Source organism: Pleurodeles waltl, chromosome 7 (assembly GCF_031143425.1).
Source record: "Pleurodeles waltl isolate 20211129_DDA chromosome 7, aPleWal1.hap1.20221129, whole genome shotgun sequence".
NCBI classification, from domain to species: Eukaryota; Metazoa; Chordata; class Amphibia; order Caudata; family Salamandridae; genus Pleurodeles; species Pleurodeles waltl.
In genome coordinates, this window is record NC_090446.1 from 1,530,081,025 (window position 1) to 1,530,105,403 (window position 24,379).

The window sequence follows — 24,379 nt, forward strand, 5'->3', positions numbered from 1 at the left end:
AGAACCACTGGACTGGACCAAGGGCTGCTGGAGCGCTCAATCACCCCAAGAGCCAACATCTTGTAAACCTCCTCCTTGATGCTGGCCTTCACTCTGTCAGCCAACCTGTAAACCTTGTTTTTCACAGGCAGGCTGTCCCCAGTGTCCACATCATGCATGCATAGATGGGTGACCCCTGGAGTGAGTGAGAACAGAGTGGCAAAGTGGTCCAGTAACTGGCGACACTCACTCTGCTATTCTAGAGTCAGAGAAGGGGAGAGGACCATGCCTTCTACTGACCCATCCTGCTCCTTGCTAGACAGGAGGTCAGGGAGAGGTTCACTCTCCTCTTCTGTCCCATCATCTGTAGCCAGAAGCATGGTTAACTCGGACCTCTCAAAGTGAGGTTTGAGGCGGTTCACATGTAGAACCCTCAAGGGGTTCCTAGGACTCTGCAAGTCCACCAAGTAGGTGACGTCACTCTTGCGCTCCTTCACCTCAAATGGCCCTGACCACCTGTCTTGCAGAGCACAAGGCTTTATGGGGGTCATGACCCACACTTTTCGGCCAGGCTGCAACTCAACCAGAGTGGTATTCTGGTCGTACCAGCGTTTCATGTCCTCCTGGCTTGCCTCAAGGTTCTCTTGTGCGAGTTTCCTGAATGCGGGCGGTCTGGTTTCGGAAGGCCAGCATGTGACTAAATACATCCTGGGGTGGCTTCCTAGGAGCTTGCTCCCAGCCCTCTTTCACCAGACTCAGAGGTCCTCTGACCGGGTGCCCATACAACAGTTCAGAGGGGCTAAAGCCAACCCCCTTCTGTGGTACTTCCCGGTAGGCAAAGAGAAGGCATGGTAATAGGACGTCCCACTTACGCCTCATGGAGTCTGACAGACCCCCAATCATGCCTTTCAGGGTTCGGTTGAATCTCTCAACCAACCCATTACTTTGGGTGTGGTAAGGGGTGGTGAATTTGTAGTTCACTCCATATTCCTTCCACATGGCTTTTATGTACATGGACATAAAGTTGGTACCCCGGTCAGATACCACCTCCTTGGGGAAACCCACTCGGGTAAAGATCCCCATCAGTGCCCTGGCCACAACGGGCGCTGTCACTGTCCTCAGAGGGATAGCTTCCGGGTACCACCAAGACCAGGATGAACCTGTTGCCTAGGGCTGTCTTGGGGTCCAGAGGCCCTACTATGTCAATGCCAACCCGCTCAAAAGGGGTGCTCACGACAGGAAAGGGTTGGAGGGGGGCCTTACATTTCCCACCACTTTTGCTGCTTGCTTGGCAAGTCTGACAGGGTCTGCAGAATGCATCAGAATGTTTTCTCATCTGGGGCCAATGAAAGTGGGTGACAAGCCTGTCAAAGGTCTTGCCTTGCCCCAAATGTCCTGCCAGAGGCACATCATGAGCCAAACCCAGTAGGAAGGCTCTGAAGCGCTGGGGTACCACCAGCACACGGGCTGCCCCAGGTTCAGCAACCTTAGGCTCACTGTACAGGAGATCATTGTCCCAGTATATCAGGTGATCCTTGGGCTCAGCACCAGCTGCCTGGTCTTCGGCCTTCTGCCTAAGACCCACGAGAGTAGGGCACATCTTTTGCTCTGTGCAGAACTCCTCCCTGGTGGGACCCCCCTCTTGCTGCCAATGGGTCAGCTCAGGAAGGTCTCCCAGTTCAGGCACTTGTTCCCCTGTGGGTGCCGGGGCTTCCCCCTCGATGTCAGCCTCCTCCCGGACCGTGGGAACTTCTGGTGCGGATTTCCCACACCCCTTGCCCTTTCTCGTGGCAGTCACCAGGGCCACTGTTTCAGGCTCCAGGTCTGTCTGATCACCCTGACTGGCTGTCATGGACCGAGTGGTCACGCATGCCCACTCTGGCAACCCCAACATCCCCAAGTGCGACCTGAGCTCCACCTCCTTCCAGGCGGAAGTCTCCAGGTCGTTGCCCAGCAGACAGTCAACTGGCATGGTGGGACTCACAGCTACCCTCAAGGAACCTGAGACCCCTCCCCACTCAAAGGGAACCTGCGCCACCTTACATTGGCGCTCTGAGCTGTCCACTGCAACTACTTGGTGGAATACACCAGGGACTATGTGCTCTTCAGACACCAGGTGACACTGGACCGTGGTCACACTGGCTCCAGTATCTCTGAGAGCCTCTACCCTCTGCCCATTGATGGTCACCCACTGCCTGTATGTTTTATTGTTATCAGGCATTAGGTTTCTCTGGACCATCGCACCGTCCCCTAGTGAGACAAGGGTCATTTCTGTGGGATCCCCACACCCCCCTGGGACCACCTCCTCCCCAAGCGCTACACTGGCCAACCCCTTGGTCTGCCCACCGCTGGGTGGTGGTGTCCACTTGGGACACTTGGGATCTCCCTTCATGTGACCCTCCTGGTCACAAGCAAAGCACTTACGGTGCCCTGCCTCGCAGGCTTTCCTGCAGAGGCCCATGGTTTCTTATCTCCTGGGGGGTGGGATTTCTTACCCGGGTTACTAGATTGGGGCCCTTTGGAAGACTCCTTATGTTTACCCTTGTCCCCCCCACTCTGCTGCTGGGAATCCTGCCCACCTTTGGCAGAATCTCCCCCATATACCTTTTTGTGGACTCTGGTACTCACCCAGCGGTCCGCCTCCATAGCAAGCTTCCTGGGGTCAGTCAGCCTGCTATCAGTCAAGTGCTGGCACAGCTCTGCAAAACACAGACTAGACAAGTGCTCCCACGCAATTAAGTTGTACAGCCCCTGAAAATCCGTCACATTACTGCCCTTCACCCAACCATCCAGTGCTCTGCAAAACGAATCTACACACTCTAACCAGGTCTGGGACTCAGTTTTCTTACTCTGCCAAAACTGATCCCTGTACTTGTCAGGCGTGAGACCATACCGAGTGAGAAGGGCCTCCTTCATGTCAGCGTAGGTGAGGTTGTACCCCTTACCCAAAGCTAGCAAAGTGTCCCTCCCCTCCTCTGTGAAGTGGTTCCACAATCCTGCTCCCCAATTCTTCTCAGGGACCCCATTCATGTGAATGGGTGCCTCATATCCCTGAAACCACCTCTGTATGTCATCTCCCTTCTTGTATTCTCTCCCTAGGTTTTTAGGAATGTGCACAATTCTGTCTGACTGCACTGAGGAAGTGCTGCCACCATCCTGGCTGGACCTGCTCCTCACATCCAGCTCTTTCACTTTAAGCTCATGGTCCAAAAGCATTTTTCTTTCCTCCAAGGCGCTGCTCCCTCTGAGTCTCCATTTCTAATCTCTCCAACTCAATCTGGTACCTCCTGGCTTCCCTCCTGTCCTCCAGCTCCTCTGGAGTCAGTCCTTTTGATCCACCACTGCTGCTTGGCACCGGGGGTAACTCCACCCCTGTCAGCTCCTGCACCCTCAGTACATCTTCCCTAGAATTTGTGTCAGTAGACTCTCCATTTGGATCCTCAGACTGCCCACTGGCAGTTCTGGCTGCTACCCAGGCCCTCAGTGCCTTCTGTAGCTCCTCCTTTTTGGTGAGGCCTCTGATCTGAACTTTGAGGTTTTTACAAACTGCCTTCAGTTCCTTCATGGAATAGGTTTCCAACCTATCCTCCTCAAAAACCAAATCCTGGGATGCAACTGAAGATGCTCTTGATTGAGACATCATGTCGTTGGGGTTCACTTGAACTCAAGATCAAAAATAGGTCAAAGAGAAGCAAATCAAAAACAAAAAAAATTGTATGTGGCACGTAATGGTTTGCGATATGGTAGTAGTGTACACCAATCACTGTAGGTCAAGTGCAAATGCAAGTCCCATCCTCACCGCTGACAACCAATAATAGAAATGGGGTCTTTGATGGCAGTTGGTTTGCACCTTGTCCAAGTAGGGACCCTCACTCTAGTCAGGATAAGGGAGATACCCGCTCAGATAACCCCTGCTCACCCCCTTGGTAGCTTGGCACTAGCAGTCAGGCTTATCTCAGAAGCAATGTGTAAAGCATTTGCACATAACACACAGTAATAAGTGAAAACACTACAAAAGGACACCACACCAGTTTTAGAAAAATAGCCAATATTTATCTATATAAAACAAGACCAAATAAGATAAAAATCCAACATACAGTAATAAAAATATGAATGCTGCAAGATGTACTTAACAATACAGTTCCTTGAAGTCGATAACTCCACCTGGGGCTATCACGGCGTCGTGAACAACAAAACCAAACGTTCAGGCTGGCCTCGGCGTTGCGGGTCAGCTGCGGTGTCGGGAAGACCCACAAACAGTACCTTGGATTCACAGGGCCTCGTGACCCTCACGGTGAGCTCCGGAGAGCAGCGTCGCCGGCGTCGGTTCCGGAGTCGGTGCAGGAGTCGTCGGGCCCTTGAAGTCACGCACCTTGGGGATCGAACTCCGGGCTAATGAAATCAGTAAATGGATGCCTGTCAGTCACAATGGAAGAGATCAATGCCCTTAGTTGCACAGAAGTGCAAATTCCCAATTCTTTTCTTAGCCAGGATAATGTCAGAGATCCTTTTGAAGGATTCAGTCTCCTCTGAAATCCCCTCCTACAGATTCTCCAACAAGACTTCTAGCTTTTTACAAAGAGCTAGTGGCCCTCCTCCTACATTTTGCTTTAATGGATGGCATCATCTCTGAGTTTTAAGTGGTGCACAAACCTTTGATATCTGCCTAACTTATTGATGAACCCCTTGGGGAAGGGTTCAAAGATCTGAAGGCTCAGATCAGGTTCCATAATAGCAACAAAGTATTGTGTGAACATTGGTTAAGGGTTATTTTCACAAGCCTCTGGTTCTTCCACACAAACCCACAAACTCCTTTTAGAGCTACAAATGTTTTGATCAATGTGGAGTGCCCCTTTAATGTTGCCTGGAAAGTAGTCTATGATGTCAACTTCAACAGTCGAACATGCCACGCTTTACTTTGCAGGATATTGCTAACTTTGTGTGCCAACAATCAGTCAACCAATGTGATCTTATAAAGCGCAAACTTCTCACCCTGGGTGGGGTCTCCAGGCACTGGGGGGGGGGGGTGCTGCGGACCTGGTCAGTCTGTTGCTGGCAGTGGAAGAACCAAGTTTTGAGCTGCTTTCTGAAATCCTTCAGGGAAGGGGAGGTGCGCAGGTGGAGCGGGAGTTCATTCCAGAATCTGGCGACGAGGTGGGAGAAGGAGCGACCTCTGTAGCGTTTGCGGCGGATGCAGGAATGAAAGCCTGGGCGAGGGAGGCTGAGCAGAAGTCTCTAGTTAGTTGGTGGAAAGAAAGGTGGTTGTTGATGTAGGCAGGTCCAGCATTGTGGAGAGCCTTGTATGCATGTGTGAGGAGCTTGAAGAGGTATCTTTGCTGGACAGGGAGCCAGTGGAGGATCCTGAGGTAGAGGGTGATGCTGGTTCTTCTGGGGGGTCGAGGACAAGTTTTGCTGCAGGTTCTGGATGATCTGGAGGCTGTTCATGACCTGTTTAGTGGTTCTGGCATAGAGCGCGTTGCCGTAGTCAAGTCGGCTGGAGATGAGGGCCTGGGTGGCTGTTTTCATGGTAGAAAAGCGGGATCCATTGGAAGATCTTGTGGAGAAGAGGCCTTTGGTGGATCGAGGCATGGTGGTGCTGCAGTTGGAGTTTCGAATCTTTGGCCTGAGGTTCTTGATCTCGTCTGAGGAATACCCATGCTAGGTTGCAGACCCAGGGGTCCTGGCACTGGGTGTGGTCCAGGTGCGGATGGGCACAGACATACGTGGCAGAGGTGTGCCAGTAGCACGCCTACTGCGCTGTCACATAGCGACTGCCATTAAGTAGGTCTGGGGGTGGGGGATGGGGGGCAGGAGGGGAGCATGGCGGGAAAGACAATGTCGTGACCCTGGGGCCTGAGTGGGGGCACACAGGAAGAGCCAAAAATCAGGAAGAGTGCACGGAGGGTGGGGGGCTGAAGAGGGCTAAGCAAGCAGCAAGCTAAGGAGGCAGCAGTCTGGGGCAGAGGCATTGAACTGCAGGCACTATGTAGCACTTTGCAGCAGTGCCAGGGAGGAACTGAAGGGACCTGCTCAATGGGGTCGTGCAGCGTCCGCCATTAAGTAGGTCATGGGGGGGTAGGGTGCAGGGGCAGGAGGGGAGCAAGGTGGTAATAACAATGGTGGGACGCCGGGAGCCTGAGCGGGGTACACAGGAAGAGCAAAAAAGTGGGAAGTTTGCAGGGAGTGCAGGAGGCCTGAACAGGGCTTAGCAGGCAGCAGGCTAAGGAGGCAGCAGTCTAGGGCAGAGGCACTGAGCTGCAGGCGCTATGTAGCACTTTCCAGCAGTGCCAGGGAGGAGCTGGAGGCGCCCACACAATGGGGTCGTGCAGCGACTGCCATTAAGTAGGTCCTGGGGGGAGGAGTCTGGACTTACAACATAAAACATTCAGCATACAAAGGGGCTACTCTCTCTGATGTTGAGTTCACCACTTTGGATTTCCTAGTTGGGGCCTGCATAGTGTGACATAAGAAGAGAGGGGGATATGCCCCTGTATTCGCAAAGTTATACTTTATTAAAGGTTTAGAGCAACGGTGCAGCAATTGCAAGAGCCTCAGTGGTAACTGGTAACCAACAGAAAGGGGAGGCATAGAATGCTCTCATCTAAACATTACAAGGTGGGCAGAACCACCGGGTAAACAAAAGTAGGGGAGGGGAAAGATGGGAAAGACCATTTAATGAGAACAGTAATCACAGCAGGAATGGTGTGTAAGCCTAGACTGTCTGGGTGGAGACAGTATAGACGGAGTCCTCCTATGTGGTTGAGCACCGTCAGGGAAAAGTCTCTGGGAGAGAACTCCCAGGTGAGGAGGCAGGAGTTTTCCCGGGGAATTTCTGCTGTGGGAGGGCTGGAAACCTCTCCCTTGTAAGTATGATTGTCCTTGTCATTGCCACCTTTCACTGAGAAAAAAAGCCGTCTATACGTTCAGGAGCCAATTATTTGAAAAATACTTTGTGCCTCATTTAGAACTCACAACAATGACGGATAACCCCTTCACTGAAATCTAAATCCTATAGAAGATAATGGGATTTGTACTTCGGCAGACTGAATATCAGTACTGTTGTAACGGAGTAACCCGTCTGCCGAGTTCTAGATGAGGCTGTTTGTCTCAAATTGTATGTATTTTTTAACAATTAACAATAGTTTAATAATAATCCAGGACTGTCTTAAATAGTTTTTAAATACTTTTGAACTCTGTGTATTGTGTATTTGCTGTTTTAGGTTTATATTTCCAAAGTGGCAAAATATTTTTAGCAGCCTTGACATAAAAGTACTGGTCACGTTGCTAAAACATTGGCCAGGAGCAACACTCCTTGTAAGTTGTGGCGAGTACAAGGCCCTTCTTGTGTCCAAGTACATCCCTCGTCATGTGGTTGATGAGCCACTATGGGATGCACCTACTTGCTTTGAAGGGACTCTTTACTGTGTATGCTAAAAGCGACATCACAAGCACACCAAACTGAACTGCTAATTTCTGATGAAGTCGAGCAAGAACCTGGAAACACGTGTCCAGAAATGCAAGCACCGGATGTGCCAGCATTGGTTGCAAACATTATTCTACTTGTGAGTACTTCAAATATAGAATGAACTGCATCTACCATAATGCACTGAGAGACCTGGTGCTGACCTGCTGGCATGGTGCTCAAATTTCCCTTGACATCCATGTGCCCTGACAATGCCATGTACGGGAAATTATGTTCATTATTTGGTGAGTCTGAAAACCTACGCCATTGGTATTGGTTCTAAATTTTGGGAAAAGTGTCCTGGATAAGTAAGAGACATTTTTCTTCTGGCACCATGAATATTTTCATGGTTAGAGAAAAGTGGAAATTTCCTCCTAAGTGTAGGTTTCCTGGTGAGCTGTGGCTCAACCCTCTTGTGATGTTGGACGGCCGCTTGTAGACACCAGGACAATGTAAGCAAATTGGTGATGTCTAACTGACGTCCAAGAGGGACACGGGGAAAGGGAGAGAAAGAGAGAGGGAGAGGAAGAGAGAGGGAGAGGAGGAGTAAGACTGGACAAGGAAGAGAGGCTGATGAAAACTTACATCCCCGAAGTCTGACCAAAGGACCACCATACTAGCCCTGGTCGTCTCCGACACGGATGGCACCAAAACCCTACCGGCCCATCACCCAGAGTTCCTGCTTCAGAATTCCTCTTGATTCATCCAAGGACCAAAGAATTACAACATCATTGCAACCCTGAGGATCTTCAAACATTTAGTTTTGTGGTTTTATATTGGAACAAACAAAGCGCTGTGGGGGATCAGAATACCTCACAGTATAATCAATGCATTTAATGGTTATTTGCTAAGGGTTCCATGGGTGTTTGCAGGTGCTGTGCGGATTTGCGGTGCACCCGCAGTGTATTATAACAGCATGTATAGGCCCAGCACGCTTCCGTTGCACTACTCTGCTACTCTATAACAGCATGTATAATAGTAATTGCATTGGCCCGGTGCTTTGCGCCATGCAAGCATCAGTACAAAACTTTAGTAAAAAAAACTTAATTCAATGGTTTTGCTATTAATAACAATATTTCTCCATGAGACAAGTTGAGCCAGTCATCTAGCTAACATTCGGAGACTGGATTGTGAGTTTAAATACTCCACCTCTCTTTAGACGAGCAACTTATTATGTGCAGGTACTTTGCCTTATGTCAACTTCCTACAGTGTTTCATGAACTTTCATTTTTATGAAAATACTTTAAAATATAAAAAATAAATATAAACTTTAAAATCAGTAATCAGACTGTCTGTGTCTTGTATGCAAAATCAAACATAAAAATGTAGCTTTAGGTAGCTTTGCAGGACTGGATGGTGTGTTGGGGTGGCCAAGGTGTTTTGCCAAGTGCTGATTTTTATTGTCACGCTTCATTGGGTGAAGACACTAATCAGTCTAATGGATACAGGAAGGGTGTCCCATAACTTAGGCACATTGTGTGAGAAAGATGGAGAAGTGACACATGTTTTCTTGGAGCGCTGGATCTGTAGGTGATAAATCTTGCAGCATTACCTAATCATAATAAAACTAACAGATTTACCACAGGGCAGATTTACTACTGTTTTATGCCGGGGCAAACTCACGTCAAGTAACACAAAGCAGCGCAAACTTCTGAAATGGTGTTTACTATCCAGCACAAAGGGGATTTTGCAGAGGAGACCTGCCCTCTCAGCATAAACAGCACTTTCTGCTGCTTTTTGCTACTCTGCGTCAAGGGGGTGTCCCTTGGTTATGACTTCAGCAGATTAGCGTAAATCACCCATAGTTTTTGAAGAAAAGCTTGATCTACTAAGAAAGCCAGGGCATGTTTTGCATAAAAGAACGCTTTTTTGAACCAGGCGTTAACAAGGAATAATGCTTTAATTTCTCCAAACATTCTACATATTGAACATGTGATCCTCTATACTGCACACATGAAGAACATTTAAGAATTTGTCAAGGGCTATGATTTTGTCCTGGAAGGGTATGCTTGGTGTACAAATCCTATGCTAAACAGCACAAACGCATCTGTGCACCATGGTGCTAAGGTTTGGCAGTGTCGCTAGGTAGCCGGTGTGTGCTCGCCAGCACAGGAGATACAAACAGCTACAGACCATTTTTAATAAATATGACTCTGTGCTGCATTGTAAACCGCAATCGATGTGTCAAGCGGGGAACTCGCTCCAGTGGGGGCAGCAGAGATGCAACTTGTCCTTATCGCTGTGCATCGGTTTGGAATGACGCTGTGAGAGGATGCATAGAGTTTATTCTTGTAGCACCAAAAACCTCCTTCAAAGGCCCAGAACTTAATTTGGTACCACTTGGCAGGACAGGGTTCTCAGCAGAGGATGCCAGGTGCTGGCAGATGAAGTCTTTGATGTCCCTGAGACTTCTTAACAGAAGGCAAGCTTAACTCAAGCCCTTGGAGAATCTTGGAAAGCAGGTTACAGTCGGTCAGTGGTCAGGAGGACCACCAACAAGCCTTGGCAAATGCACGTTGGAGCAAAAGAAGGGTTGCAAAGCTGAAGAAAACCAGCAAGGTCCAGGGGACTCAACCCTTGGAGTGGAGTTCGGGATGACCCCCAGCAGCAGCAGGGAGAGCCAGCAGAAGCAGTTGCAGCCCCCACAGGCAGCCCACTGGCAGCAGGCATAGTAAGTTGCAATGAGGCCCAATCAGCACACATGGAAAGGAGTCCCACGTCGCTGGAGCAGTAGAGCAGAGACTGTCCTTGCAGTGCTTAAATTTGTAAATAAAAACGTGCCGGTGCCCAAAGCCCTCCTCTTAAACACGCGGCTGCTGCAATTAAATGTGCAAACATAGAATACTGAGGCAGCATAATCCTGAAGCCATCTCGGGCCTCTTCAATCGATTTAAAGCCACTCCCTGCCCCTTCAGCCCACTCTTGCAGCTTTCTGCTTTTTCCCATTGTGACGCCTATTCGTTTTTCTCTTCATCCACCTTTCCTATATGTGTCTTTTGCTTGCAGTAAATGCAGGAGGCAGGAAAATAAGTGCCGGCCCTCAAAACTAAGTGCTGGTGCTCAGCACTGGAAACAACAAGCATAAATTAAGCACTGTGTCCTTGCAAGGATAAAGTGCTGGAGACCGGAGCTACTTGGAACCTGAAGATTCCTTGGAGCAGGAGTCAACAAGCCTTGGTTGCTGCAAAAAGTTGTGGTGCACAGGGGTACTGTCCTGGAAAGGCAAGGGCTCACTGTCTCCCAAAATGGACAGAGGGCAAAGAGGACCAAGGGGACCACTCCGGACCACCACCTGTGTTGCAGGATCCACGCAGTTCCAGAAGAGAGCAGATCCATGCAGCCAGTCGTCGTTGCTATAGTTGCCTGTAGATGCAGAGGAGTGATTCCTTCACTTTAAAGATGGCAGAATCAAGTGGTCACCTAGAGGAGCTCTGGGCACCACCCTTGGGGTGGTGATGGACAGGGGAGTGGTCACTCCCCTTTCCTTTGTCCAGTTTTGTGTTGGTACAAACTGGTTTCTGCAAGGAGGGCATCAAATGTGCCCTTCAAAGCAAACTAGGGGCCTGGGGAGGCTACCCCTCCCCAGCCATGTAACACCTATTTCCAAGGGAGAGGGTGTTGCCTTCCTTTCCTACAGGAAATCCTTTGTTCTGCCTTCCCCTAGTCAAGCAGCAGGAGGGCAGAAACCTGTCTGAGGGGCTGCTCACAGACCTGAAAGACTGGTAGAAGCAATACTGGGGGGGAGGTCCTCTAAGGAGCCCCCAGAGTGCATGGAACCATGCCCCCAATACTGGCATTGGTGTTAGTGTATGATTGCGACATGTTTAATACCAAGGTTTGGAGTTACCATTATGTAGTGGGACCAAGGGTAGTGACCTGTGACCAATACACACATAAAATGGCTTCCCCCCACTTACGATGTCCAGTGCATTGGAACTGGAGTTTGCATGCAGAGGTGCACTCATACACAGGAACCTTCACCCTGCCCTCTGGGCTAGGAGGTCCTACCATAGGGGTGACTTACAGTGACCTGGTGCAGTGACCAGTAACGAAAGGGTCCATGCACCTTTTCATGTAGGCTGCAATGGCAGGACTGCAGATATAGTTAGCATGGGCTCCCATGGGTGGCATAATACATACTGCAGCCCATAGGTGTACCAATAAACTTGGTACCTAAATACCATATACTAGGGACTTACAGGGGTACACCAGTATGCCAATTGAGGGATGTAAAAAGTACCAAAGCAACCACATTTGGAGGAGAGAGCACAATCACTGGGGTTCTGGTTAGAAGGATCCCAGTGAAGACAGTCTAAACACACTGATAAACAGACAAAAGGTAGGGGTAACCATGCCAAAAAGAGTGACTTTCCAACACCTCCTACAGCATCCAGCTCTTCTTCCTGGCTGAATGGCCTCAGTTCAAAAGGATTCCAACTATGTGGGGTCAGAGGTCCAGTACGTATACCCATTTCTGCCTTTGAAGAGGACAAACTTCAAAGAGAAGTCTTTGTAGTGCACAAGACCCTTTCCATGACCTGGACCCAGGAAACTGCTTTGTGTGAGGAGAGGCACAGCCCCATTCAGTTGCAAGTGTCAGCTCCTCCCTCCACTCTAGCTCAGGAAGACCCACCAGGAAATGCAGGGCACATTTGTGCGACAGTCTAGAGTGAATTCACAAACAGCCCAACTGTCATCCTGACCCAGACATGTATTCCACAGACAGACAGAGGCACAGAATGGTTAAACATGAAAATGCCAACTTTCTAAAAGTCGCACTTTCAAATTTACGATTCAAGAACCACCCTCACCAAAACTTGTATTTTTAAATTATGAGTTCCGAGACCACAACCTCCATACCTCTATCTGCTCCCAATGGGAAATTACACTTAAAAGATATTTCAAGGCAGCCCCCATGTTACCCTATGGGGGAGATAGGCCTTGCAATAGTGAAGCCCGATTTTAGCAGTATCTCACTATCAGGACATGTAAAACACACCAATATATGTCCTACCTTTTAGATACACTGCACCCTGCCTAAGGGGCTGCCTTGAGCCCACCTAAGGGGTGACTTACATGTAGTACAAGGGAAGGTTTGGGCCCGGCAAGTGGGTGCATTTCCAAAGTCGAATTGGCAGTTTAAAACTGCACACACAGGCACTGCAGTGGCAGGTCTGAGCCATGTATACAGGGCTACTAATGTGGGTGGCACAACCAGTGCTGCAGGCCCACTAGTAGCATTTGATGTACAGGCCCTGGGCACCTCTAGTGCACTGTACTAGGGGCTTACTAGTAAATCAAATATGCCAATCATGGATAAACTAATCACCAATACAATTTAGACAGACAGCACTTGCACTTTAGCACTGGTCAGCAGTGGTTAAGTGCCCAGAGTCCCAAAGCCAGCAAAAACGAAATGCAACACAGGATCAAAAAACAGGAGGCCAGAGGCAAAAAGCCTGTGGATAACCCTGCACAAAGGGCAATTTCCAACGGAATATTTGTCAAGTTCTGCATGCATGCCATGGAATAACATCCTCTCGCAGACCAGGCTAGCTCCCCAACTCTCCCGGGAGGTGCACCTCACTCCTGCCATCTTCATCAAAGACCCTCGAGTCCCACCCGGCTCTGGGTCCTGCTCCCTTGCTGTGCACCAGCTCTGGGCTCTGCTCTGCGTATACTGCGCTCTGATACTTGACAGACTGGCGCTATACGAATTCGCTCCAACACACACTGCTTGCAGAGGGCGTGGCTTCAGTGGGGGTGTTTGGGGTGTTACACCCCTCTAAAGAAAAAAAAATTCTGATTAATAGTCGGGTATGGTGAGATTTCTGTCAGATTTTATCAGGAATTGGAACATACAAAAAGCTCACACACACATTATGTTATATAAGTCCTTAAAACTATTGGTGATTTTACAAAATATTGTGTTTTCTATCCTAGCACTCGTGCTAATCCATATTTGCCTCCCTTTCCAATGCCCCTTAAGCCCCTCTCATGCACCCTGCTTGTCTGTAATGTATTTAAAGATTGCATATCAGCGTGATTATAAGAAAATCTGAAGTTTACTCCCTCACCACCCCTCCCCCAAATCTTACTGCCCAAGCTCCGCCCCTGACTGCTCGTGAACGGCAAGAAGAGAGGAGACTGGACGCTGGAGCCGAAGTCCAGAGTCCAGAGTCCAGAGTCCAGCTGGAGCAACGTGGGCAAGCGCGCCATCTAGTGTTCAGACCCAACAAATGCCGACGATGTCTATGGGAATAGTGTCACGTCACAGATATTACTACTGATATTGTAAGGATGTTTAACACGAATACAGTCGTTGTATAATGCCATTATTAGTAGGAAACAACCAGAAAAATGCATCACTGCGATGTCAGGACAAAGTGCAGGACGTTTTTTCACAAGCAGTATATAAAGGGGAAGGTTTAATGACAGAAGCCGGGGTTCAGCCCCCTGCCCCCTCGCCGCCCGCGGTTTATAAAAGATATTTACAGACCCGCGGCATTCAGAGACTGTGCAGGTGCAGGATGGAGGGGCTCGAGTTACTTTCACTGTATTTGTGCGTGGGAGATTGACCTGGGGAGCCCATCGCGGACGCCATTGGGTGCCTGTGAACTGGTGAAGCCTGTCTCCTGTAACAAAAGGTTTAAGCTGCTCCACTTTAAGTATTTGCATCGCATCTATGTGACCCCTTTTCATTTAAACAGGATGGATCCCACCAGGATGGTGAGGTCTGCACGTTGTGGAGTGGTGAGTGTGGGAAGCTGTCTCTGCATGTACTATACCAAAATGAGAAATAGGCCCTCATTATTCAGGCTGGCGGTCATTCTCCTGACCGCCAGCCCCCCTGGGACCCTGCCAGACGTATAATGAACATTCTGCTGGGCCGGCGGGCAGAAAAATTGTTTTCGCCTGCCGGCCCAGCAGAATGCCTGGCCAGGACATTGCCGGCGGATCCACATGGAGATGCCGTCAATGCCTCTGTGCGGCGGGTGCAGATCACTGCCCGTAAATCGGGCAGTGAACTGCGTGATGGGGCACTACACAGGGACCCCTGCAATGCCCATGCCAAGTGCATGGGCAGTGCATGGGCAGTGCAGGGGCCCCGGAGCACCCCTTCCGCCAAGGCTGGAGGACATGGGATCATTATCTGAGGGGCAGCAGCACTGCCCTGTCGGATGATGTAGCCGTCCACCGTCAGGCTGCCTGTCGGAGGCAGCCTGGCAGTGGGTGAGGGCCGCCATAGGCGGCCCTCACGCAGTTCATTATATGGCGGTTCAGCCCGCCATGCCGGTGGCGGGTTTTTCAGCCGCCGCCGGCATGGCGGGCTGAACTGCTGGGGTTCATAATGACCCCCATAGTGTGCACAGAGTCCAGTGGCTACCAAGAGGCTTAACAGAGCCTAAAGTAGATAATACTAATGCTCTCTTTTGTGGTAGTGTGGTCGAGCAGTAGGCTTATCAGAGGGTAGTGCAAAGCATTTGTTGTACACACACACACAGAAATAGAAGAAGCACACACTCAATGACAACTTCAGACCAATGTTTTTATAGCAAAACTATATTTTGTTACTTTATTTCTTGAACCGAAAGGTTCTTTGTTGCAGGTAAGTACAGATGTAAGTTTGTATCAAGCTTATATTACAAATGCACTTTGTTTGGGTTTTGCAGATAAAACAGTTTACAAGTAAATAACACTTTTCAATTTCAAAAGCATACACAGTGCAATTTCTCATAAGAGCCAATGTAGTCCTAGGGTGGAAAAGTGTTAGCACAGTTTACAGGTAAGTACTCGACTTACGATCCCAGTCTTCGGAGATTAGGATGTTCACAGGCCAAAGTTCAAGTTGAAGTTGACCCCAAAAGTGCACCACCAGCAACACAGGGCTGGCCGGGTGCAGAGGTCAAAGTTGGTGTTGGGTTTTCCATGGAATCCTATGAGGACTGGGGGCACTAGAAAAGAAACAGGTTGCAGGTAAGTACTCGCAACCTCAGGCCATACAACTGGGGGGTTTAGATGAACATCAGGAGGGCCACAGGTCAGCACCAAACACACACCCTTAGCTGCACAGGGGTGGCCGGGTGCAGGTTGCAAACACAGCATCAGGCGCCCAATGCTTTTCAATGGGGGAAACCCGGGGGTCACAAAGATGCTACAGGCTGGGTCCAGGGGGTCGGTTATGGAAAACCAAAGGCTGAACAAGTAGGAGAGGTGTCCAATGGACATCGCTAGACCCTCTGTTGGATTTCCCAAGGCCAGGGGAATGCGGGTGCAGGGGTACCTTTGGCTGTTAGGAATCTTCATCAGATATGGTCTCACTCAGGGAGGTCCTCTGGATTTAGGCTGTAGGTGTCGTCGTGTTGGCCAGGAAGGGGTCAACCAGGGTGGACTTGAGGTCAGAATCATCTGGGGATCTTCTCTGGACTGGTGGGACACCTGGACTCAGGGCGTGCACGTCGGCAGACCTTGCGGATCAGGGGTGGTTCTAGAGTCCTTCTTGGATGTTTCTTGTGGACAGGGCCACTGTCCTTGGGAGTTCTTTGTCCTCTGCTGGGCAGGCAGTCCTCTGGGGGTTTGTAGAGGTCTCTGGTCCTGCAGGATGCGTTGCCTTTTTGTAGCAGAAGTTTTGAAGCTGCAGACAGACTGGTAGGGCTGGGGCCAAGTCAGTTGTCATCTGGAATCTTCACTGCCAGGGTTGGCTCTTCAGTCCTTCTTCTTCTTCTTCTTCTAGAGGTTGCCAGGAATCTGAAGAGCAAAGTTCAGGGGTGCCCCTAAATACTGGATTTAGGGGCATTACAGGGGTCAGATGGCAGTAGTCAATCACTACTGTCCCTGAGTGTGGCTACACCCTTCATGTACTCCCTCCCTTTGGGGAGGGAGGCACATTCCTATCCCTATTGGTCCCTGTCCTCCAAAGCAAGAGGGATGAGTCTGCAAGGAGGGGGGTCACTTCAGCTCTGGACACCTTATGGGTAGTCGCAGCTACAGCGGTCACTCCTCCTTGTTATTCCTAATTTTCCCACCAGACCTGCTACCAGAAGTGGGGCTTCGTCCATAGGGCAGGCATCACCATTAGCTGGAGTGCCCTGGGGCACTGTACTAGGAGGCCTGAGCCTTTGAAGCTCACCACCAAGTGTTACAGTTCCTGTAGGGGGGAGGTGTGAAGCACCTCTACCCAGGGTAAGCTTTGTTCCTGACCCCAGAGAGCACAAAGGCTCTCACCCCATGGGGTCAGAAACTTGTTTGTTAGTGGCAGGCTGGCACAGACCAGTCAGCCCTACACTAGGGGTTTGGGTAAAATACAGGGGGCATCTCTAAGATGCCCTCTGTGTGCACTTTACAATAAATCCAACACAGGTGTGGGTTTATTGTGCTGAGAAGTTTGATACCAAACTTCCCAGTCTTCAGTGAAGCCATCATAGAGCTGTGGAGTTCATAATGACATGTACTTAATGTAGCCATACTGCACTTACAATGTCTAAGAAGGACTTAGACACTGTAGGAGTATATTGCTCATGCAGCTATGCCCTCACCTGTGATATGATGCACCCTGCATTAGGGCTGTAAGTCAGCTAGAGGGGTGACTTACCCATGCCAAAGGCAGTGGTTGGCAGGAATGGCACCCAGAGAGGGATGCCATGTCAACCTTACCTTTTTCTCCCCACCAGCACACACAAGCTGCTATGGCAGTGTACATGTGTATGGTGAGGGGTCCCTTACGGTGGCATAATGCATGCTGCAGCCCTTGGGGATCCTCCCTGGCTACAGAGCCCTTGGTACCACTGGTACCTGTTACAAGGGACTTAGCTGTGTGCCAGGGGTGTGCCAATTGTGGAAGCAATGGTACAGTTCAGGGAAAGAACACTGGTGCTGGGGAATGGTTAGCAGGTTCCCAGCTCACACTCAGTCAAGTCAGCATCAACATCAGGCAAAAAGTGGACAGGGTACCATGCCAAAAGGAGCACTTTCCTACAGTGAATGCTACCTCTTTACACCCTGCCTTGGGCTGTGCTGTGGTTCAGGAGCTTCGGGGTAAGTAGTTCCTAAGATTAAGGTGGCTACTAGCCTCCCCATCCACTTTACTCCAGGGGTTTGCTTGTTGGGCATGCTGGTGAGACCCAAGGGCCAGATGATTCCGTATAAGATTGCCCAGCTCCACTCCTCCCAGCTAAGTGGTGGATGGCTATTGGGTGGTTAGGATCCCGAACACTGCAAATATCGTTCTGGCTAAAAGATCTGCTTCAGTGGGGTGTGGCAGAAAAACATCACCTGCGCATGTTCCGAACTGATGAAAGAGCCAGTGATAATGTGATGGCATGGGGGCTTCTGCATGATAGTGTCAGGATCTCATCTAGTATTTCTCGCAGGAGTGAAACGTGGCCACAGGGAACAGTCCCAACTTCCCTTTCGGACATGAAGACCCAACAGAGTCAAAATCTATCCTGTTCTACCGGGAAGAGGGGAAGGAAGAGCACTGGTAGTCGTCAAGCAAGGATCGCTGCGTCTGAGTCACCAAGATTCCCCGCAGTCTCCTCCTGTAAATAAACGAACAGTATTTACTATGTATTGGTGTATGAGTGTGTACATCCTCTATGCTATATGGAACCCCCGTTATAGTGAAGTACCTGGTAATCCCCTCCTCCATCTAAGGGGTAGTACAAAGCTGCTCAATAGTGGTATCTTCCTATGTAAAACAAAAGAAAATATTGTAAGTCTACGCATGCCACTTTAAAATATAAAACCATATGTAATAATTCCCAATGAGTTGCATTATTGAACTTGCAGGTACCAAACACAGATATACAAATAAAGAAAAATAAACATCTACATATCTGTAGATTCAATGCATTCCTTCATGCTTCTAGTAAACTAATATTCAAACACAATGTGATAAAACTCAAGCTATATGCAGGTCAACAACTCATTACTTCAGTTATCAAATATTTGTAGTTCCAGAAAGCAGCTTGAAACTAAATCCTTCATTCACTAAAGTATATGTGTATTTTTGTTACAGAATTCATCACAATCTGAACATTGTACTAGGCTACCAACATCAATGCAAAGTCAGATAAGTGTCCTTAAGTTCACCATTTATAGCGCATGTGGCGCATTACCCCAAATAGAGAGCGTCCGTGGCTTTTCTGATATGTCTCTCTTCTACTGTCCTCAGGAAATGGATGAACCTCCAATGCCCGAAAGACCTGAAGGATCACTCAATGCGACCGGACGCAGACAAGTGGAGAAGAGGAAGGCCACGAAGATGCCAGGGAGCCCAGGAGAAGGAGAGACATCGGAACAGGGTGTGCACGAACAAGTAATAGTAGCCAGGAAGCCGCTGCAGGGGACATGACGAGAACGACAAGTGGCTTACTGCGTTGCAGCGCGTAGCCTTAAAGGCTACGTGCGCCACCTCTTAAAGGAACCTCACTGTCCCAGACCTGCGTTTGGTCATGAGGATACGAACAGTAGTCATGAGGATTCCTACCCTGACGTCTGTGTGTATCACGTTGGTATGGATGGGTGATGTGGCTGCCAAATGTGGTTATGATTTAGCTTTGTGACTTGGCATATGTTGTATGGTATTCCGCACTCTACATTTAAGCTATAATTGCCATTGACATCAATTTTAAAGAGGATTTAGACCTTTTTTTTTAAACATCGCTGTCAGGGACGTAAGAAGAAAGAAACTTAGGGCCAGATTTACAAGGCCCTGGCGCCTCCTTGCACTACATTAGCATCATTTTTTAAGCTATCTATCATGTACAAAGGCCTTTATCACTGGAGACGGTTACAGTGCTTATGGGCACATGTATCTGAGTCTTTTGCACTGTCTGTTTTTTTGTTTGTATGGAAAATTAATTTAAAAAGGCAAAAGAAATCATTGAATAAATGACAGAGTGACATCTACAAAAACAGCCAGATCATCCACCTTGTGGCTTTTAACATCAACAGGATTCATCACATCCACACACATGCAGAACATCTAACAAAATGAATTGGCAAATTCAAGCTCCATCAAGTGTCCAAGGCTCCCAAACATTCAGAAGGAAAACCTATTGACCTTTTCATGTACAACTCAATCTCCATCCAGTGGCAGCCAATCCGATCACCTTCTGATTGTCTATTTAGCAGCAAGGGTATAGAACTGACTGCCTCCTGCTCTCTGCCACACTATTAGTGAGATTCATTTCAGGAAACAACTGAAAACCTGGCTGTTTTCTGCCCTCTAACTCTATAGGTTGGTTTCCTACTTTAGCACATCTAGCACTTGGACGCCCTTTGAGGTGCTGTATAAATCCCATTCATTCATTCATCACCATATAGTTGGAATACTGTTTACTCCTGGCACGGTCTACTCTCAAATTTTATGGCAAGACAGGAGACTAGCATTATGCATTAATTTATATTTGCTACTTCCAAGGAGCAAACGCTTCAAAGTTCCAAAATAAGAACATTGCTTGACTCATAAAAAACATCCAGAACATAGAGTCTATGAAACCCTGCAACATTCCAGCTTCTCCCTTTTTTATTTGCTGCTTCTGAGCAGATAAGAATTTCCAAATATAGTTGTTGCATGTCATGTTTTGTATGGAATGTGTGTTTAGTTGCAAAGATACATCCAATTTTTGGAGAGAGAGCGTTTGGTTTTGTGACGAGATATTATGACTTGGAATATTGATTCATGTTATTGTCTCTATTATTGGTTAGCAGTTATCAGTCGAATTTGTTTCCAGAAAGTAAAAAAATAGGCATCTTTATGATAAAATTACTGTAAGGTAGACTAAAACCTTGAGACTTGGCTTCAATTCATGATCCTAGGATTTTTGCCGCGGTTACGAGGCAGCATTTCAAATGTGTGTCTGGTGCTTACTCTGCTTGCGTACTGAAGGAAGGGCAGTTTTTGCCCATAGGTGCTTCCGTAGATTTAAATAGGCGGGGTGGCTATATTTTTGTAAAGACATGCTCTTCTTTCAAAGAATGTGAACTTTTTTTAAACATTGTCGTCAGGGACGTTAGAGGAAAGAAACTTAATCCACTCATCTAAGTTGGAAAATCGTTACAAGAGCATCAAAAGAACGAACTGAGAAACAAGTTTTCCTCACAGTAAGGAAAGTTCAAGCTACAAATTAAAGTGAGAGTACAGGTTCGGATTACGTGAGAGTATAGGTTTGGTTTAGAGTTTTTGAAGGAATTATACATATAGATAGAATTGGTTAATATGGCAGAGGTGTAACTGATTGATGAGGAGGATAGACTAGAGGTTGTGAGAAAGGAGATTAAAGAGTCTGGGCAGGAAACTGTGAAATCACTTTTTAAGGATAGCAGGAAAATAAAAGGTATAGGAAATGAAGAGGAAGAGTTTTGGTATTTCTCTGAGGAGAAGGATTATATGAATAAATAACCAGGTGGTAAGTGTCTAAAGAAAAAGAGACACATATCAGTAGAGGAAGAATCTGGTGTGTCAGGATATCGAGTCCTAAGCCACTTTCAAAGAAAAGGTGCTCTTAGCGGCATGGCGAGAAGCAGTATATTCCTGCACATGATGGGGCATTGGGGGACAGAGGAAAGAAACAGAGATGGGGATGAATATATATTTGACCTTAAAACAGACAATTATTCAGGAAATGTCAAGGTTGAAGCTGGGAGGTCAGTTAAGGACCTATTGGGCCAAAAGTTGTTTGACACAAAGGATGTGAGACATCTGAGGAGCTCGGATTGGTGGCCAACGAAACATGTGGCAGTTTATATTAAACAGAGGATTAGGAGACTTCTAGAGCGAGAAGAGAGAAATGTGATGAGGGTGGATCCTCTGGTAGATTTGGGTTTGCTCAGCCTTCAAATCTGGAAGATATCAGGAGATCAGGAATATTTGAGGGACTTTCTGGAGAGGCTTCAAACCTTCTCAATGAGTCATGGGCACCAGGAAAGAGAAAGAGATATAAGCGGACCTGGAATGTCTGGATACGTTGGTTAATGGGAAGGGACTTAGATCCCATGGAGACAGATGAGGTAGAATTTTCAAGTTTTGACAGGCTTGTTTTCAAACATTTCTTCGTATAGGACAGTTAATTGTTACAGGTCTTGCAGCGGGTCATTCTTTATTGAATGATTTGTCTATTGGGAAAAGTCCTTTAATGTGTGGAATTGTGAAAAGTATTCACCTAAAGAGACCACCAAGGTCAGATTGTGAAAGTCTATGGGGTGTTAATGTGGTTTTAAAGAATTTTGAGTCTTGGCCATTGAATGGATATTCAGCTTTAAAGGTGTTGACATGGAAGTTAACAACTTTGCTTTTTTAGTTTCTTTTAGGAGAGTATCAAATGTTCAGGCATTGGAAATTTCCGGTAGATTTTACCAACTCAAAAGAGTATTTTTTTAAATGTGGCGAAGGACAAAGACTATGGCCCTCATTCTGACCTTGGCGGGCGGCGGAGGCCGCCCGCCAAAGTCCCGCCGTCAGGTTACCGTTCCGCGGTCGAAAGACCGCGGCGGTAATTCTGACTTTCCCGCTGGGCTGGCGGGCGGTCGCCTTCAGACCGCCAGCCAGCCCAGCGGGAAAGAGGCTTCCACGATGAAGCCGGCTCGGAATCGAGCCGGCGGAGTGGAAGCTGTGCGACGGGTGCAGTTGCACCCGTCGCGTATTTCACTGTCTGCACAGCAGACAGTGAAATACATGTAGGGGCCCTCTTACGGGGGCCCCTGCAATGCCCATGCCAGTGGCATGGGCACTGCAGGGGCCCCCAGGGGCCCCGCGACCCCCCCTACCGCCATCCGGATCTCGGCGGTCCGACCGCCGGGATCTGGATGGCGGTAGGGGGGGTCGGAATCCCCGCAGCGGTGCAGCAAGCTGCGCCGCCGCGGAGGATTCAATGGGGCCGCGGTACACTGGCGGGACCCCGCCAGTGGTGCCGGTCCGACCGCGGCTTTACCGCCGCGGTCGGAATCCCCATTGGAGCACCGCCGGCCTGTCGGCGGTGCTCCCGCGGTCCTCCGCCCTGGCGGTCAAAGACCGCCAGGGTCAGAATGACCACCTATGTTAGATTCAAATTTCTTTCCAAGATTTGAGACTCACCTAAACTTTTGTGTGGTTGATCAGTTAAACGAGTATGAGTCACAAGTGCATGAATTCAGGAGTGATGATGTAAATCAATTATTGATTTCATATGTAAAACCTTATAAACCAGTGTCTGTAGCTATTATTGCAAGATGAGTGAAGAAGGTCATGAAGGAATCTGGTTGAAACGTTGAAAAATGTAAGACATATTCTGTGGGAAGAGCAATGGCTTCTAGGGTTTTTACGGCAGCACGTTTGGAGGAGGTGATTAAAGCAGCAGATTGTTCAAATGCTGAAGTTTTCAGACAATTCTATTTTGAACCTGTGGAGAATGTTTTAAGTTATGCATTTAGAGACTTTGAAGATGCATAACGCTAGCCTCCTGTCTTGACATAAAATGCAGATTCTCATACTTTAGTGGCTGGAGAATCTTGACTTTATTAGAGACAAAGAGGCTAGCATTAACCCTCCCTGCCTTCTCATGAATATAAGAGAAAATTGGGAGGGTGTGGATGGAATTTTCATACAAAAGGAAGCAGTTGTGTTAAATAATTTAAAAGAAAGATAAATGTGGTAGGAAGTAAATATTTGGGAAAATGTTGATTTTGTATTTGGTGATACATAATTGGCTTTTTTCCTGTAAAGATATGTTACTTGATTTGTTTTTGTTGCAGAAGCTTAAGGAACAATTTTGAATTCAAGAAAGCTGAGGAGAAATAGATCAAAAAGAAAGCAGCACCAAAGAGGGAGAAGTTGGAATGTTGCAAGGTTTTTTTAGACTGAATGGTCCAGAGTTTTGTTTATGAGTCATGCAATGTTCTTATTTTGGAACTTTGAAGTGTTAGCTGGTTGAAAGTAGTAAATAAACGTTAATGTATAATGCTAGCCTCCTTGTCTTTAAAGAAATCATGATTCTCCATCCAAGAAAGTTATTAGAATCAGCATCCTACATGTAAAGTCCCATCAACCAAATCTCTGAATCTGATTGAGTTAGAGCTCTAATGGACATTGTCATATCCTGAGACATCTCCTGTGATGCGAAGAGATTATGGGCCTCATTATGACCCTGGCGGCCGGCGGTAAGCTGGCAGTAACACCGCCAACAGGCTGGTGGTGTTCCGCCAGCTATTATGACCATGGCGCAATAACCACGGCCATACCGCCGGCCCCTCCACTATACCGTCAGGCTTCCGCCTGGTGGTCATAATCGCCAGGGCAGCGGTGCAAGCACCGCTGCCTTGGGGATTATGAGTCCCCAACCGCCAGCCTGGCCAAGGTGGTAAACACCGCCATGGAAAGGCTGGCGGGAAGGGGGACTTGGGGTGCCCCTTGGGGACCCTGCACTGCCCATGCACTTGGCATGGGCAGTGCAGGGGCCCCCAGGCATAGCCCTGTTGTGCATTTCACTGCCTGAATTTCAGGCAGTGAAATGTGCGACGGGTGCTACTGCACCCGCTGCACATCAGCATTGCCGCCGGCTCTATTACGAGCCGGCAGCAATGTTGATGTGACTTTTCTGCTGGGCCAGTGGACGGTAACACTGTTACCATCCGCTGGCCCAGCAGAAAAGTCGTAATAGGGAGCCAGAAATACCACCAGCACTGGCGGTATTCTGGCACCCGCAGCCTCGGCTGTCTTTGGAAAGGACCACTGAGGTTGTAATGAGGGCCTATATTCTATTTATTAAGCTGCAGTGCTTAGAGAAATTGATTCAATAGCCACAGTTAAAAAGGTGAACGCCTTTAGCATTATAAGAAATATCTGGTTCTCTGATGATCTGTTTCTAGTAAGGAAGGAACTGAGGAAACCTGAGAAAACCTCGCACTTAAAAATAAACAGTGCACTCTCTAACCGCACAAAAAAGGGAGGTGGACACAAAA